The following is a 19059-nucleotide window of genomic DNA, read 5'->3' as shown; positions in this document are numbered from 1 at the left end:
TCATTTTCTACTTTCCCCCTTCTGATAACCAGGTGGCGAATCGCAACTCTGCATTTCTGGCAGACATATCAGTGTGGATGTCGGATCACCACCTCAAGCTGAACCTCGGCAAGACGGAGCTGCTCTTCCTCCCGGGGAAAGACTGCCCGCTCCATGATCTCGCCATCACGGTTGACAACTCCATTGTGTCCTCCTCCCAGAGTGCAAAGAACCTTGGCATGACCCTGGACAACACCCTGTCGTTCTCCGCTAACATCAAAGCGGTGACCCGATCCTGCAGGTTCATGCTCTACAACATTCGCAGAGTACGACCCTACCTTACACAGAAAGTGGCACAGGTCCTAATCCAGGCACTTGTCATCTCCCGTCTGGATTACGGCAACTCGCTGTTGGCTGGGCTCCCTGCCTGTGCCATTAAAACCCTACAACTTATCCAGAACGCTGCAGCCCGTCTGGTGTTCAACCTTCCCAAGTTCTCTTATGTCACCCCGCTCCTCCGCACACTCCACTGGCTTCCAGTTGAGGCTCGCATCTACTACAAGACCATGGTGCTTGCCTACGGAGCTGTGAGGGGAACGGCACCTCCTTACCTTCAGGCTCTGATCAGACCCTATACCCAAACGAGGGCACTACGTTCATCCACCTCTGGCCTGCTAGCTCCCCTACCTCTACGGAAGCACAGTTCCCGCTCAGCCCAGTCAAAGCTATTCGCTGCTCTGGCACCCCAATGGTGGAACAAGCTCCCCCACGACGCCAGGACAGCGGAGTCACTGACCACCTTCTGGAGACACTTGAAACCCTACCTATTTAAGGAATACCTGGAATAGTATAAAGTAATCCTTCTTCCCCCACCCCCCATAAAAAAAGAAAATAAAGGTGGTTGTCCCACTGGCTATCATAAGTTGAATGCACCAATTTGTAAGTCGCTCTGGATAAGAGCGTCTGCTAAATGATGTAAATGTAAATGTAATGGCGCTAAATACAGGGAAATTCTTGAATGAAACCTGTTTCAGTCTTCCAGAGATTTGAGACTGGGACGGAGGTTCACCTTCCAGCAGAATAGTTATGCACGCTCAAGTTGTCTGTTTTTTATCTTATTTCTTGTTTGTTTCACAAGAAAAAATATTTTACATTTTCTAAGTGGTAGGCATGTTGTGTAAATGATACAACCCCCCAAAAAATCGATTTTAATTCCAGGTTGTAAGGCAACAAAATAGGAAAAATGCCAAGGGGGGTGAATACTTTCGCAAGCCACTGTACAAATAGAAATAACACACACACACATACACTTACAGTCTGTATCCTCTCTGTGTGTCAGGATCAGTCTGGAGGACTTCAACAGGCTGTTTGACACAGTGGAGCTGTGTAGTGCAGACCCTAACCCTATAGTAGACGAGGACACACCCGACTCCCCTGACGCCCCCACCTCTGCATGGACCCTCAGCTCCCACAAAGGCTCCTGGGTATGGGCTCCACAGCAGGGGGCAGTCGTAGTCGTGAGTGTGTTTCAAGTTTTATGGGTCGTATGTATGGGATACACATGGTATACATCGTCCAACGAAATGCTTACTTGCAGGTTCCTTCTCGACAATGCAACAACAATAAGAAATAATAAAATATAGGAATACCAACATAAAGTAAATGGCTCCATAGAATACAAATTTGAGCATAAGTAGCATGAATGTATGTGTGTGTATGTCTGTGCGGGTGTGTGCATGTGTGCTAAGGTGCGGAGAAGTGTTCAGCAGTCTGATGACTTGTAGGTAGAAACTGTCTCTGAGCCTGTTGGTATCAGACCTCATGCTCCGATACCGTCTGCCCGACGGTAAGGGAGAGAACAGCTCGTTCCAATGGCAGCTTGTTTGTAATTTCATCCACTTGTCAGAGATGATTGTCCTTCTGGAAGGTTCTCCCATCTCCACAGAGGAACTCTGGAACTCTGTCAGAGTGACCATTGGGTTCTTGGTCACCTCCCTGACCAAGGCCCTTCTCCCCCGATTGCTCAGTTTGGCCGGGCGGCCGGCTCTAGGAAGACTCTTGGTGGTTCCAAACTAATTCCATTTAAGAATGATGGAGGCCACTGTGTTCTTAGGGACCTTCAATGCTGCAGAAATTTTTTGGTACCCTTCCCCAGATCTGTGCCTCGATACCTCGGAGGTCGAAGGAATCGGAGCTCTACGGACAATTCCTTCGACCTCATGGCTTGGTGTTTGCTCTGACATGCTCTGTCAACTGTGGGACCTTATATAGGAGTGTAGGTTTCCAAATCATGTCCAATCAATTGAATTTTCCACAGGTGAACTCCAATCAAGTTGTAGAAACATCTCAAGGATGATCAATGGAAACAGGATGCATCTGAGATCAATTTCGAGTCTCATAGCAAAGGCTCTGAATACTAATGTAAATAAGGTATTTCTGTTTTTTATTTTTAATACATTTGCAAACATTTCCAAAAACCTGTTTTCGCTTTGTCATTATGGGGTATTGTGTGTAGATTGATGAGGAAAAATTGTAATTTAGTCAATGTTAGAATAGGTCTGTAACGTAACAAAATGTAGAAAAAGTCAAGGGTTCTGAATACTTTCCGAATGCACTTTACTACACCTCCTCGGGTCTTATAGAGCTCCGACGGGCCACACCCCCCTTTCTGCGGTTATGGTTCCGGAACTGACACACCCATGCATTAATTTCAACAACATGCTGCTTGCGTAGTTCCAAACTTTAATTAGGTACATCAATCTCTGGGGAGAACCATTAATGCAAAAGATTAGAAATCGCTTAAAACAAAATGATTTATGAGAAGAAAAAGTCAAGGGTACAAGACTATGTACATACCAGAGTCAGGGGGCAAACAAACTACTCATCCCATACAGCATTGCGGTCTGTATCATCCAATCACAGAGCGGATATAAGCCACGTGACCACTGAACTCAACCTTGGACATTTTTTGAAATATGGCAGTTGTTCGTTAGGCGAGGGCAGAGGCGAAGGGAGAGGTTTTACTCCGCCATACATGTGTCCACGAAAATAAGGCCATGAAGTGAGACATTTCTGTGTGGCGGTCAATGAGAGTGATGAATTTGGTCAACGAAAAATATAAGTGCTAATTTGCTACATGAGGCTTAGTTGGTCGAATAGAAGTTTCGTAATGGTTAGGTTGTTACGAATGCACTGAAATAAGTGGACGCACGTGACCTTTCGGCAACTTTGAAAAAAAATAAACGTTATATCGGAGTTGTGCCTGTTGTCATAGAAATAGAAGACATATCATGGATATAACCCATTTTAGCATGGACATTGCCATTGAGGGCTTCCGCAATTTTAAAGTAGTCAACTGGGTCGGGATTCCTATGAGTTCAGAGCAATCAGCCAATGAAGAAAATGTACTACTTTAAAATGCTGCCGAAGCTGTCAAAGACGCTATAATGGCACAGATACAAAGATTAGTCCTCTGTCTATCTCTTTGGTATGGCGTTCACACGTGTATCTGCCCTCTCATTGGCTAGAATGGTCCCACCTGATCTCGGCTCCTTCCGCCTGCCTTCCATCTTTGAGGACATGTATTTCCATTGTTAGAGCGGTCACTAATAGCTTGTCTGAGAGGGTTTGACAGGTGTAATCAATATAGCCAATCAATATGGTAATGGCACCCCCTTGCCCTTTGATAGGCTACGTTTAAGTTTCACCATATTGCTTATATCAATCAAATCCTCTCAGATTTCCACAAGCACATAGGGTCTATAGGGGTCGATTTGGGATTGGGCCGAGGTGTTGCATTTCCAATTTCTGTTAGCTAGCTAAGTTACCATACACAGCCATGGTCCAGTATTTTGTCCCAGACTGTTACCATCGCTATGTGTGCATTTTATCATTTTCCCACACCCAGTGTAACCAATATCAGGGTGACAGTCAAAGTAAGCACACATACAATGCATACAAGCAACAGTACATGCAACATTATCAGTTATTTTAATAAAAAAATAAACATTGTCCATTTTATGTACAAATATGTGTAAAACTAACAGTGAAATACAACTCAGACTCATCCTCTGGCTTCAAAACATAACTCCAAACTCTCACAGTAGTTCCATGGTTGTTGGTGGCGTTAGAACTGCCCCAGGGTTTGTTTCTGTGGTGGCAGAAATGCTAAGGCTCATGTTTGGTGTAGTTTCTGGTGGTCTTTGAAACTTGGAACAGACGGTAAAAACATGACTTCTCAGCACAGAGGTTGAAACATTTAAAATCAAATCAAATGTTATTTGTCACATACACGTGTTTAGCACATGTTATAGTGGGTGTAGCGAAATGCTTGTGCCTCTAGCTCCGACAGTGCAGTAATATCTAACAAGTAATATCTAACAATTTCACAACATATACCCAATACATACAAAACTAGTAAGGAATGGGATTTAAGAATATATACATATATGGACAAGCAATGACAGAGCGGCATGGACTAAGATACAATAGAATATTATAGAATGCAGTATATACATATGAGATGAGTAGTTCAAGATATGTAAACATTATTAAAGTGACTGGTGTTCCGTTTCTTAAAGTGGCCAGTGATTTCAATAGGCAGCAGCAGCCTCTAATGTGCTAGTGATGGCTATTTAACAGTCTGATGGCCTTGAGATAGAAGCTGTTTTTCATTCTCTCGGTCCCAGCTTTGATGCACCTGTACTGACCTCGCCTTCTGGATGATAGCGGGGTGAACAGGCAGTGGCTCGGGTGGTTGATGTCCTTGATGATCTTCTTGGCCTTCCTATGACATCGGGTGCTGTATGTGTTTTGGAGGGCGGGTAGTTTGCCCCCGGTAATGCGTTCTGCAGACCGCACCACCCTCTGGAGAGCCCTACGGTTGTGGGCGGTGCAGTTGCCGTATCAGGCGGTGATACAGCCCGACAGGATCCTCTCAATTGTGCATCTGTAAAAGTTTGTGAGGGTTTTAGGTGATAAGCCAAATTTCTTCAGCCTCCTGAGGTGAAGAGGCTCTGTTGCTCCTTCTTCACCACACTGTCTGCGTGGGTGGACCATTTCAGTTTGTCGGTGATGTGTACGCCAAGGAACTTGAAGCTTTCCACCTTCTCCACTGCGGTCCCGTCGATGTGGATAGGGGGGTGCACCCTCTGCTATTTCCTGAAGTCCACGATCATCTCCTTTGTTTTGTTGATGTTGAGTTTGAGGTAATTTTTCTGGCACCACACTCCCAGAGCCCTCACCTCCTCCCTGTAGGCGGTCTCGTCATTGTTGGTAATCAAGCCTACTACTGTTGTGTTGTGTCGTATCTGATGAGTGGTGGTCATTATTGCTGTCAACAAAGAGTCCGTATATGCTGCATCGTGTTAGAGGCTTTTATTAAAATCACGAGGTTACAGCATAAATGACAGGTGACATGACACCCGGGGAGCGACGCCTCAGAATGGCTACTCGTTCTGCCCCTCCGTCGTTGTTCCCCCCTTATATATAACCTTCCAAGATGTGAGTGGCTCCCTCTACTGTCCAATCCCCGTATCTACACCACACTTCCGGTCTGTTGGATGTGGCGTTACACCTAAAACATTCCCTCTTGATACTAACATAAACACATTCCATTTCTTCATGAAAAACATTTAACAAAGGCATAATCTTCAGATACGATATTCCCCCCTTCGAGACGAACTAAACGTCTCGAAAACAAACAGAATAGGATTATGACTAGTAACAATTTGTCTTATTGAGTATCTTTAACATTAAACCAAAAACATTCTCCTCGAGAGTGTAAATACCTTTCTATGAAATAACTGTTTATGAAGTGTGAATACATTACTATGAAATATGAACAAATCTCTATGGAGTGTAAGAGCGAAAAACTGTCCGGCAGCCATCTTTTCAGATATCCATCCATCAATCAAGACAGTAAAATTCTCTCACGGTCCCTCTGCCCCAGGCAACCACCGTCGGTACTCCAGATAAACTCATTAGCCATGTAAATGCATTTGAAACTATGATGCAATTAAATACACATGTAAGCCCCTGCAAACAAAATCCTATCCAAAAACATCCATTGTAAGGCTGGTCAACCCATTGGACCTTACCGTGGAACTCTCCCTGCCTAAATTCCTGTCCCTAAACATTCACGAAATAAACAAAAACATCTAAGTTCCTCACATGTATTCAATAACATCAAACATCATTCTACAAAAATTAATCCCTAAGAATATGACACAATTATGTATTACACATGTCTATATTTCATTGCAGACACTGGAATGTAGTCCACTACACTTCATCTCCCTGTAGTCTCGACTTCCAATGGACTGTTGATGATGGAATCAGCCACACCCTCCTTGTTTCATCTCCTCCAGTCATATTGTCCCTTCCCATGTTCCTGTTTGAGTATTTCAATCTCCATATGTTCCCCCAAATGCTTCTGGAAGAAAAAGAAACGACCAAACAGTATCTTTTGCAAAACAAACACTTTCAAATTAAACATGAATATCAACTAAGAATATAAACTGATATATAAATGATGCATGAATCACATAAACCTATTCCCCCCTTTGATTCATAAATCATACCAACATCACCCCAATATTGAAAAAAAAAAATTTGAAAAATAATCAACTCATAAAAAAAAAGATATTTATCCATCAGTAGTCCATCCATCTTCCTCCAGATCAGGAACAGTCAACACCGGCATCTGAGTGTTGTCTCCAGGAATCACTCTCCAACCTATCTCAATATCATAACTTTCTCAAAGGTAAGTAACAAATTCACAGTGCTATCAAAGCTGCCATTAAAATGTAACCCATCACTGCCCCTACTGGCCTAACTGATCTTGCAACCAAGTCTTCCAAATGCATCCCTTATTTCCTTCAATGCATCTATAACCCCAGTGATATTATCTGAACTATCTGGACTCAAAGTATAACTAATATTTATCAATATGCTCTTCCCAAGTGTTACACCATACCATGAATAAAGTCCCCCCTTCTCCCTTAGACTTATCCTTCAATGATAGGCTTGAAGACTATGACATGTCGCCATGTCACCCTTTTAACCCTAGATTTAGCTGTGTCCGGTGCTATCCCTCTTATAATGGTAAAACCTTGACATGTAACAACGTTGACATGTAACAAAATCCTATCCATCCATAATGTAAGAATATATATGCTTTATCACCACAAACCCTCCAAATATCTCAAAAATCCCCATAGTCACATTGTCAGTCAAAAGCTAATCGTTTAACCATCAAAGTCCTGCTCTTCTTACTACCTGGTATATTAAACAGTAACCTTATATTTCTCATTACTACCCTTAAGGTCATGCTTATCCAAAGTCATCATATAATCATCACAATCTGATATTCCCATAAACATACCCTTTACCTCATATGTTTTATTAGAACAAAAACAACTTTTAGCCCTCAATGTTTCACCTGAATACTTCAGGGTTCCGTTGTTACCGGATTTTCCTTTCCCATTTAACAATTCCCATAGGGTAATTCATTTAACCAAGAACACTTAAACCTAGGCTTAAACCACTGTTCTGACAACGACATTATTTTATCTGTCAATGACTGTTGCTAACACCACAGTCATGCCAAAGCATAAGACTGACCCATACCTGATAGAGGCCGCGCGACCGTCTAACATGTTTGGTGCTGGAATTCTCAACAGACATGGACCCTCAAGATTCCTCACTGATCTTACAGAATGAGTTAATCTCTCTCTAATTTCCACAACAGAAGAACGAGCGGTACTGATCAGATACCTCTCCTTGTCTGTCATTAAAATCAAAGACCTCATCCTGTCCTCCATGATGAATCTATATTCTCTCTACTACTATCTGTTCTCCTATTTTAACCCTATTCGTACTATCATTGACAGCACTCTCCATCCGTAACATAACCCATGAGTCTAAAATTCCCCATTTAATTTCAGAAAAGTTGTCGATGTCATACTCCCTACATTTGCTATTGCCATCGTATCACTCATCCCTTCCAAAGTTACCATTAAAGTAGTTGATTTAGCTGCTGTATCAACCCTAATTACTTCTAGTGCAAAAGTTCCCATTATCCTCTGTGTATTATCTACTGTTGGAGTGACTACTGTAATCTACTCCTCCTGAACTCCCTCAATGACTGTGGAAACGTCAACAGACCTCAAATCTTCCATTATAAGCGTCACTTTACGAATTACATAGCCCTTTAACCCATAATTCTTAACCGGAACAACTTCTAATGCTTGCACTAGATAAGTACACATATATTCTCCCTGACCTTTCTCTGTAACATTACGCAACATAAGTGAACAGTCACTCCTAACCTCTTCCACTTCATATCGTTGTACAAACTATCCCTCCTTTGACTAGGTGCAACAGCTTCTACTCCTGGTCCTGATAACAATACTTATTCTCCATAATTATCTCTCCATATGGGAGGAACGTCACCATCCTAAACCCTAATAAGTATTCTTTCCCTAACATTGGTGCTGTATTGGTTCCCTTATAACCAAATGCGATATATTTATGGCTTTAATACCTATCAATGTTGAAAGAGTTAAATTGCTTCTCACTGTTGTTATAATAGACTGAAGTGTTAATGTCCTTAGTTACTCCTAGTTTTCCCCAAAGAAAAAAGTTGTCTTTGCTTGTACTTCCATCTATCACCACTAGTGTCACTTTTTCCCCAAATCTCAGTCCTTTCTCTAAATCCCTGACTTTCAAACTTTTGATTACACAAAATACACCTATAATTACCTTGATCTTCCTACTCTACAGTGTCATTCACCATTGTTCTCTCTCTTACTACTAACTTTGAAACTTAGCTTTCTGTCTCAGAGTTCCTTCAACCCTAATCTAATCCTAACTTATTTTAATCTAATGTTTTCTCTCATAACATTTAAAACCTTTTCCCCTGATTTATTCACAAAATCTCTTTACCACCAAATTTCAGAATATGTGATTGGAAAGTTCCCCACCTGCTTCTGACTCATTACACACAGACTTGGCAAACGACTAAACACCTTTTAGCCTAGCCTGAAATCTCTTAGTGTAAGAATGTAACCCTGAATAATAGTCACCCCTTTTAACTTTATTTTTCCAGACAGATTGTCTAATAGACAGAACAATAGATTATCATCCTTCCTATGATATTATCGTTTTTAAGCAAATGATTCCCAAAAACCCAGTCGTCTAGTGTACATCTTATTGTACAATTCAATTTAAACAATGCATCTCTTCCCAACACTGCAATAACAATATCTTCTAATATTAGTACCTTAAGAGTAAGTAACTGTTTTACTACCTCAAATCCCTATCCTAATTAGTTATCAATTAGTGAGATGTTTAACCTCTTTAGGCTGAACACAGATAAGTTTTTCCACTATTCACCATCACTTCTAATGGTCAGTTTTTACTTCAATTGTTAGCTATTTTCTCTTCTTCTCTAATCGATTCTCTCAGCTGATACCCCCCTTTGTCTCTTCTAGGCACTAACAGGTGATCTTCACTTGCTCCTTTATCTTCCTCTGTTGTTTTCTCCTGGCGCATTTCCATCCCAGGTAAAGTAACCAATCTGTCCACAATTATAACAGTCTTCTGAAAGTTGCTGGAAGTGTAGCTGAAATCTTCCTCCTTCTTCTATTTCTTCTTTGTTCTTCTCCAATTCTTGGGATCCTCTCAGCAGTTTCTCCTCTTCTGTATCTTCAGCGTCTCGAGCTGTTCCTCTAGCTCTTTTACCTCTCCCAAAGTCGTCGCTTCCTCCAGGCCTGATACGCCTCGGTCTATATCTCCTATTTCTTCTTCGCCAGTCATTGGAGGATAAAATCCTCTTGAACACAAAGCACCCTTAATCTCCCTCTTTTCTTCATCTTCAACTTCCATCAGAGATCAAATCTCGTGTATCCTTCTTCCTTCAACTTCCATCTGATCACAGAGTCATATCCACCCATGCATGACCTCTTCATCATCACTCTCATCTTCATCCTCCTCGTCTTCTTTAACCTCACTCTTCTCTTCCAGACATCTCATTTCCTTCCTTCTGGAGTTCTGGATTCATCTTTATCGTCGTTTCTGCTTGTCCTCTATCTATTATTCGTCTTCATCTCTGATGTAACAATCACCCTCCTGGATGATCACTGAAAGCTTCCTTCTCATAAGGTGAATGTCTTTTTGCTGAATCCGTATGTGAGAAAGGTGTACTAACATCTGCCATTAGTTTTTCCTAACACTACTTTAGTTAAAGAACTATCCTAATTAGTCAATTTTCCCCTATATCAACCCTTTTATATTCCTTTATTATGAATTAGCTTATTTTAGACTGTATAGCCTAAGGCTTCCCCCCCTCTAATTATTAATATAACCTAAACAACTCCAAATAAATCCAAATAAACTCCAAATAAATTAATTAAAAATCATGAATAATTAAAACCAATTTTTATTCCTATGTCACCAATTTATCAATTAGTGTTGGCTATCTTACCACAACCCATCAAATGCAAGTAAATGTAGTTAGTCAACTTCAAAGCAATCCCCCAAAAACAAAGCCTGTAACCCCTTGCTCTATAACCCCTAATTATCATATACCCCTAATTATCATTTACAGAAGAATGTCAGTCTTTGATTCCCAACACATCTGTAATCAAACCCCAGTGATACACAGATCTTCCAAAATGCAATTTTTAATGAAATAGCATTTGCCAAGCCTATGTAAAATCGTCATAACATCACATATCTTGTAACAGTAACTTTTTTTTTTTTTGACTTGATCCTCTGCCGCGTCACGTGATCACTTCCTGTATCTTCTCGCTCCCCCTCTCTCCTGTCTCTCATGACAAGGGACAAAGACACAAAAACAGCTTTTAGTAGTGAATGCAATCACTGAGTATTTCCAACCATTCAATATTCGTTCGTTCTACATTATTCACTCTAAGACTAAACTCAGAACTAAATAGATCGCTCAAAAACATTTTTATTTTATTTTAATCCGTTATTTAATTATTTAATTCAATTTATTATAATCCGTTACCATTTATCTAATTTATAAATTCAATAGGTCACAAAACAAGTTTCATCTTTAACCAACCACCGTTTAAACTAGAATAATCGTGCTAAAATCTATCTTCTATTTGTCCGTGTGTTTCTGTCTGCCCCTGCAGCTCCCAAATGGGACCTATGACCTCAACCAACCATTTTGTTTTGTAGGCTGAGCACAACCACATGTCGTAGTTTTAGCCCCGTAAACCAAAACGTGTCCTAATCTCGTGCCATAAACTCCCCCTTTCTGTAGTGTAGTGTCGCAAAATTAAACGCATGCGCATACATTCAATAATACGATTCCCGGACAATAGAACGATAACATTACGCTACAGCTTCACTATTTGATACCTTATACTCACACAATTACACATAACAGAGCTCACATTTGCGTAGAACTTTCAGTTCCCCCCACATACAAACAAGTTTAAGAGGCTTGAATCCATCGCAATGGCGTCTCTAAGGATACGTTAGCATGTAGCACGCAACACATTTAGCATTCAGCATTAGCCTTAGCCACGAGGTACAATGTGACACAACACACATTTAGCATTCAGCATTAGCCTTAGCCACGAGGTAACTGCGGCCTACTACAAAGACATATCCTGCGCACATCCCCTTAACCCCTTTAAACATAAATTTCTCATTGCCTATCGTTACCAATGGAATATAAATGTCTCATTGCCTATCGTTACCAATGGAATATAAATGTCTCCCGTTTTTCTAAATTTCTCATTGCCACCCGTTACCAATGGAATATAAATGTCTCACGTTTTTCTAAATTTCTCATTGCCACCCGTTACCAATGGAATATAAATGTCTCACGTTTTTCTAAATTTCTCATTGCCACCCGTTACCAATGGAATATAAATGTCTCACGTTTTTCTACATTTCTCATTGCCACCCGTTACCAATGGAATATAAATGCTCTAAATTTCCCCATTGCCAACCGTTACCAATGGAATATAAATGCTCTAAATTTCCCCATTGCCACCCGTTACCAATGGAATAACATTTTAGCAGACTCTAGTCAACAGCAATAACACCACCCGAGGCAAGGTCATATGGTACATCTCTCCAGTGTACACAAGTCGTATCCAATCTAACAAACTCCGAAGCGGTAAGAAACACTCACCATTTTTTTTGGCCATGCTTCAAAGCGAGTTAGCCTGGCGGTTGACTGAAACAAGGAAGAGACGCAAACCCAGCCCCACGTTGGGCGCCATTATGTCGTATCTGATGAGTGGTGGTCATTATTGCTGTCAACAAAGAGTCCGTATATGCTGCATCGTGTTAGAGGCTTTTATTAAAATCACGAGGTTACAGCATAAATGACAGGTGACATGACACCCGGGGAGCGACGCCTCAGAATGGCTACTCGTTCTGCCCCTCCGTCGTTGTTCCCCCCTTATATATAACCTTCCAAGATGTGAGTGGCTCCCTCTACTGTCCAATCCCCGTATCTACACCACACTTCCGGTCTGTTGGATGTGGCGTTACACCTAAAACATTCCCTCTTGATACTAACATAAACACATTCCATTTCTTCATGAAAAACATTTAACAAAGGCATAATCTTCAGATACGATATTCCCCCCTTCGAGACGAACTAAACGTCTCGAAAACAAACAGAATAGGATTATGACTAGTAACAATTTGTCTTATTGAGTATCTTTAACATTAAACCAAAAACATTCTCCTCTAGAGTGTAAATACCTTTCTATGAAATAACTGTTTATGAAGTGTGAATACATTACTATGAAATATGAACAAATCTCTATGGAGTGTAAGAGCGAAAAACTGTCCGGCAGCCATCTTTTCAGATATCCATCCATCAATCAAGACAGTAAAATTCTCTCACGGTCCCTCTGCCCCAGGCAACCACCGTCGGTACTCCAGATAAACTCATTAGCCATGTAAATGCATTTGAAACTATGATGCAATTAAATACACATGTAAGCCCCTGCAAACAAAATCCTATCCAAAAACATCCATTGTAAGGCTGGTCAACCCATTGGACCTTACCGTGGAACTCTCCCTGCCTAAATTCCTGTCCCTAAACATTCACGAAATAAACAAAAACATCTAAGTTCCTCACATGTATTCAATAACATCAAACATCATTCTACAAAAATTAATCCCTAAGAATATGACACAATTATGTATTACACATGTCTATATTTCATTGCAGACACTGGAATGTAGTCCACTACACTTCATCTCCCTGTAGTCTCGACTTCCAATGGACTGTTGATGATGGAATCAGCCACACCCTCCTTGTTTCATCTCCTCCAGTCATATTGTCCCTTCCCATGTTCCTGTTTGAGTATTTCAATCTCCATATGTTCCCCAAAATGCTTCTGGAAGAAAAAGAAACGACCAAACAGTATCTTTTGCAAAACAAACACTTTCAAATTAAACATGAATATCAACTAAGAATATAAACTGATATATAAATGATGCATGAATCACATAAACCTATTCCCCCCTTTGATTCATAAATCATACCAACATCACCCCAATATTGAAAAAATTTTTTTTGAAAAATAATCAACTCATAAAAAAAATGATATTTATCCATCAGTAGTCCATCCATCTTCCTCCAGATCAGGAAAAGTCAACACCGGCATCTGAGTGTTGTCTCCAGGAATCACTCTCCAACCTATCTCAATATCATAACTTTCTCAAAGGTAAGTAACAAATTCACAGTGCTATCAAAGCTGCCATTAAAATGTAACCCATCACTGCCCCTACTGGCCTAACTGATCTTGCAACCAAGTCTTCCAAATGCATCCCTTATTTCCTTCAATGCATCTATAACCCCAGTGATATTATCTGAACTATCTGGACTCAAAGTATAACTAATATTTATCAATATGCTCTTCCCAAATGTTACACCATACCATGAATAAAGTCCCCCCTTCTCCCTTAGACTTATCCTTCAATGATAGGCTTGAAGACTATGACATGTCGCCATGTCACCCTTTTAACCCTAGATTTAGCTGTGTCCGGTGCTATCCCTCTTATAATGGTAAAACCTCATATGGAAGCTTCAACGTTGACATGTAACAAAATCCTATCCATCCATAATGTAAGAATATATATGCTTTATCACCACAAACCCTCCAAATATCTCAAAAATCCCCATAGTCACATTATCAGTCAAAAGCTAATCGTTTAACCATCAAAGTCCTGCTCTTCTTACTACCTGGTATATTAAACAGTAACCTTATATTTCTCATTACTACCCTTAAGGTCATGCTTATCCAAAGTCATCATATAATCATCACAATCTGATATTCCCATAAACATACCCTTTACCTCATATGTTTTATTAGAACAAAAACAACTTTTAGCCCTCAATGTTTCACCTGAATACTTCAGGGTTCCGTTGTTACCGGATTTTCCTTTCCCATTTAACAATTCCCATAGGGTAATTCATTTAACCAAGAACACTTAAACCTAGGCTTAAACCACTGTTCTGACAACGACATTATTTTATCTGTCAATGACTGTTGCTAACACCACAGTCATGCCAAAGCATAAGACTGACCCATACCTGATAGAGGCCGCGCGACCGTCTAACATGTTTGGTGCTGGAATTCTCAACAGACATGGACCCTCAAGATTCCTCACTGATCTTACAGAATGAGTTAATCTCTCTCTAATTTCCACAACAGAAGAACGAGCGGTACTGATCAGATACCTCTCCTTGTCTGTCATTAAAATCAAAGACCTCATCCTGTCCTCCATGATGAATCTATATTCTCTCTACTACTATCTGTTCTCCTATTTTAACCCTATTCGTACTATCATTGACAGCACTCTCCATCCGTAACATAACCCATGAGTCTAAAATTCCCCATTTAATTTCAGAAAAGTTGTCGATGTCATACTCCCTACATTTGCTATTGCCATCGTATCACTCATCCCTTCCAAAGTTACCATTAAAGTAGTTGATTTAGCTGCTGTATCAACCCTAATTACTTCTAGTGCAAAAGTTCCCATTATCCTCTGTGTATTATCTACTGTTGGAGTGACTACTGTAATCTACTCCTCCTGAACTCCCTCAATGACTGTGGAAACGTCAACAGACCTCAAATCTTCCATTATAAGCGTCACTTTACGAATTACATAGCCCTTTAACCCATAATTCTTAACCGGAACAACTTCTAATGCTTGCACTAGATAAGTACACATATATTCTCCCTGACCTTTCTCTGTAACATTACGCAACATAAGTGAACAGTCACTCCTAACCTCTTCCACTTCATATCGTTGTACAAACTATCCCTCCTTTGACTAGGTGCAACAGCTTCTACTCCTGGTCCTGATAACAATACTTATTCTCCATAATTATCTCTCCATATGGGAGGAACGTCACCATCCTAAACCCTAATAAGTATTCTTTCCCTAACATTGGTGCTGTATTGGTTCCCTTATAACCAAATGCGATATATTTATGGCTTTAATACCTATCAATGTTGAAAGAGTTAAATTGCTTCTCACTGTTGTTATAATAGACTGAAGTGTTAATGTCCTTAGTTACTCCTAGTTTTCCCCAAAGAAAAAAGTTGTCTTTGCTTGTACTTCCATCTATCACCACTAGTGTCACTTTTTCCCCAAATCTCAGTCCTTTCTCTAAATCCCTGACTTTCAAACTTTTGATTACACAAAATACACCTATAATTACCTTGATCTTCCTACTCTACAGTGTCATTCACCATTGTTCTCTCTCTTACTACTAACTTTGAAACTTAGCTTTCTGTCTCAGAGTTCCTTCAACCCTAATCTACTCCTAACTTATTTTAATCTAATGTTTTCTCTCATAACATTTAAAACCTTTTCCCCTGATTTATTCACAAAATCTCTTTACCACCAAATTTCAGAATATGTGATTGGAAAGTTCCCCACCTGCTTCTGACTCATTACACACAGACTTGGCAAACGACTAAACACCTTTTAGCCTAGCCTGAAATCTCTTAGTGTAAGAATGTAACCCTGAATAATAGTCACCCCTTTTAACTTTATTTTTCCAGACAGATTGTCTAATAGACAGAACAATAGATTATCATCCTTCCTATGATATTATCGTTTTTAAGCAAATGATTCCCAAAAACCCAGTCGTCTAGTGTACATCTTATTGTACAATTCAATTTAAACAATGCATCTCTTCCCAACACTGCAATAACAATATCTTCTAATATTAGTACCTTAAGAGTAAGTAACTGTTTTACTACCTCAAATCCCTATCCTAATTAGTTATCAATTAGTGAGATGTTTAACCTCTTTAGGCTGAACACAGATAAGTTTTTCCACTATTCACCATCACTTCTAATGGTCAGTTTTTACTTCAATTGTTAGCTATTTTCTCTTCTTCTCTAATCGATTCTCTCAGCTGATACCCCCCTTCGTCTCTTCTAGGCACTAACAGGTGATCTTCACTTGCTCCTTTATCTTCCTCTGTTGTTTTCTCCTGGCGCATTTCCATCCCAGGTAAAGTAACCAATCTGTCCACAATTATAACAGTCTTCTGAAAGTTGCTGGAAGTGTAGCTGAAATCTTCCTCCTTCTTCTATTTCTTCTTTGTTCTTCTCCAATTCTTGGGATCCTCTCAGCAGTTTCTCCTCTTCTGTATCTTCAGCGTCTCGAGCTGTTCCTCTAGCTCTTTTACCTCTCCCAAAGTCGTCGCTTCCTCCAGGCCTGATACGCCTCGGTCTATATCTCCTATTTCTTCTTCGCCAGTCATTGGAGGATAAAATCCTCTTGAACATAAAGCACCCTTAATCTCCCTCTTTTCTTCATCTTCAACTTCCATCAGAGATCAAATCTCGTGTATCCTTCTTCCTTCAACTTCCATCTGATCACAGAGTCATATCCACCCATGCATGACCTCTTCATCATCACTCTCATCTTCATCCTCCTCGTCTTCTTTAACCTCACTCTTCTCTTCCAGACATCTCATTTCCTTCCTTCTGGAGTTCTGGATTCATCTTTATCGTCGTTTCTGCTTGTCCTCTATCTATTATTCGTCTTCATCTCTGATGTAACAATCACCCTCCTGGATGATCACTGAAAGCTTCCTTCTCATAAGGTGAATGTCTTTTTGCTGAATCCGTATGTGAGAAAGGTGTACTAACATCTGCCATTAGTTTTTCCTAACACTACTTTAGTTAAAGAACTATCCTAATTAGTCAATTTTCCCCTATATCAACCCTTTTATATTCCTTTATTATGAATTAGCTTATTTTAGACTGTATAGCCTAAGGCTTCCCCCCCTCTAATTATTAATATAACCTAAACAACTCCAAATAAATCCAAATAAACTCCAAATAAATTAATTAAAAATCATGAATAATTAAAACCAATTTTTATTCCTATGTCACCAATTTATCAATTAGTGTTGGCTATCTTACCACAACCCATCAAATGTAAGTAAATGTAGTTAGTCAACTTCAAAGCAATCCCCCAAAAACAAAGCCTGTAACCCCTTGCTCTATAACCCCTAATTATCATATACCCCTAATTATCATTTACAGAAGAATGTCAGTCTTTGATTCCCAACACATCTGTAATCAAACCCCAGTGATACACAGATCTTCCAAAATGCAATTTTTAATGAAATAGCATTTGCCAAGCCTATGTAAAATCGTCATAACATCACATATCTTGTAACAGTAACTTTTTTTTTTTTTGACTTGATCCTCTGCCGCGTCACGTGATCACTTCCTGTATCTCCTCGCTCCCCCTCTCTCCTGTCTCTCATGACAAGGGACAAAGACACAAAAACAGCTTTTAGTAGTGAATGCAATCACTGAGTATTTCCAACCATTCAATATTCGTTCGTTCTACATTATTCACTCTAAGACTAAACTCAGAACTAAATAGATCGCTCAAAAACATTTTTATTTTATTTTAATCCGTTATTTAATTATTTAATTCAATTTATTATAATCCGTTACCATTTATCTAATTTATAAATTCAATAGGTCACAAAACAAGTTTCATCTTTAACCAACCACCGTTTAAACTAGAATAATCGTGCTAAAATCTATCTTCTCTTTGTCCGTGTGTTTCTGTCTGCCCCTGCAGCTCCCAAATGGGACCTATGACCTCAACCAACCATTTTGTTTTGTAGGCTGAGCACAACCACATGTCGTAGTTTTAGCCCCGTAAACCAAAACGTGTCCTAATCTCGTGCCATAAACTCCCCCTTTCTGTAGTGTAGTGTCGCAAAATTAAACGCATGCGCATACATTCAATAATACGATTCCCGGACAATAGAACGATAACATTACGCTACAGCTTCACTATTTGATACCTTATACTCACACAATTACACATAGCAGAGCTCACATTTGCGTAGAACTTTCAGTTCCCCCCACATACAAACAAGTTTAAGAGGCTTGAATCCATCGCAATGGCGTCTCTAAGGATACGTTAGCATGTAGCACGCAACACATTTAGCATTCAGCATTAGCCTTAGCCACGAGGTACAATGTGACACAACACACATTTAGCATTCAGCATTAGCCTTAGCCACGAGGTAACTGCGGCCTACTACAAAGACATATCCTGCGCACATCCCCTTAACCCCTTTAAACATAAATTTCTCATTGCCTATCGTTACCAATGGAATATAAATGTCTCATTGCCTATCGTTACCAATGGAATATAAATGTCTCCCGTTTTTCTAAATTTCTCATTGCCACCCGTTACCAATGGAATATAAATGTCTCACGTTTTTCTAAATTTCTCATTGCCACCCGTTACCAATGGAATATAAATGTCTCACGTTTTTCTACATTTCTCATTGCCACCCGTTACCAATGGAATATAAATGCTCTAAATTTCCCCATTGCCAACCGTTACCAATGGAATATAAATGCTCTAAATTTCCCCATTGCCACCCGTTACCAATGGAATAACATTTTAGCAGACTCTAGTCAACAGCAATAACACCACCCGAGGCAAGGTCATATGGTACATCTCTCCAGTGTACACAAGTCGTATCCAATCTAACAAACTCCGAAGCGGTAA

Source organism: Coregonus lavaretus (genome assembly GCF_964263955.1).
Source record: "Coregonus lavaretus genome assembly, chromosome: 30".
Taxonomy (NCBI): Eukaryota; Metazoa; Chordata; class Actinopteri; order Salmoniformes; family Salmonidae; genus Coregonus; species Coregonus lavaretus.
This window is presented reverse-complemented; position numbering follows the sequence as displayed.